Here is a 901-nt window from a genome sequence, read left to right as displayed (position 1 = left end):
TATATATATATATATATTTATGATTAATGCTACCGCCTAAGAGTTATGCTCCACATGAAGCAAATCCTAATATAATATAACTAAACTTCAACGAAATTTGATACCTAACTCATAAAAAAATTTGTGAGTAATTCCTTGCATAAGAATTTAATCTCTGTTACGTGTTAACTGCTAAGGTCTTCTTTTTTCACAAATTACAACTATCCATCCAAAAACGAAAAAGGAATATTTACATACATACTAATTAAGTTCTATGAATTTCAATACTTAATACCCAAACTTAAATTATTGCATGCATAGTACCTAACATAAGTATGAAAATGTGACCATCGCTTTTAAAAGTTAAAATGATGATAGTTTTTTTATTGTGATATCAAAGATTTGAATGATATAAATGTAAGAAAAAAAGAGAAAGTTGATGCATCATAAACAACTCAACTAATGTTGAACTTTTAATATCATATTTAGTTGAGGCGCTTGCAGTAGAACTTATGGTTCTTTCTGGACATTTGAAGTATGCATTTTTGTGAGAATCATCTGCTTTGCCTGTCATTTTTTTCCTTTGAATTAGCTGAATTGCAAGAGACAAGGCTTATGCATGTATTGAGGAACTTTAGGCAAGATTTGCTTTGCCCGTTATTTTTTCCTTTGAATTAACTGGATTGCAAGAGACAAGGCTTATGCATGTATTGAGGAACTTTAGGCAAGATTTTCGGGTGGAGTATAGCGGACATAAATAAAATTAGGCATTTACTGAGCATTTATATACTTTTGATGGAAGAGAATTATCAACTCAAAGCTGATCCCTAGATGAGGCTCAACCTTCTCATGAAAGAAGTGGTGAAAACTGAGAAGTTAAAGTGGTTAGATGTTGGAGTCCTCTACTCAATATTAGCAGTGC

This window comes from Phalaenopsis equestris, unplaced genomic scaffold, assembly GCF_001263595.1.
Source record: "Phalaenopsis equestris unplaced genomic scaffold, ASM126359v1 Scaffold000094, whole genome shotgun sequence".
In the NCBI taxonomy this organism is placed as follows: Eukaryota; Viridiplantae; Streptophyta; class Magnoliopsida; order Asparagales; family Orchidaceae; genus Phalaenopsis; species Phalaenopsis equestris.
This window is presented reverse-complemented; position numbering follows the sequence as displayed.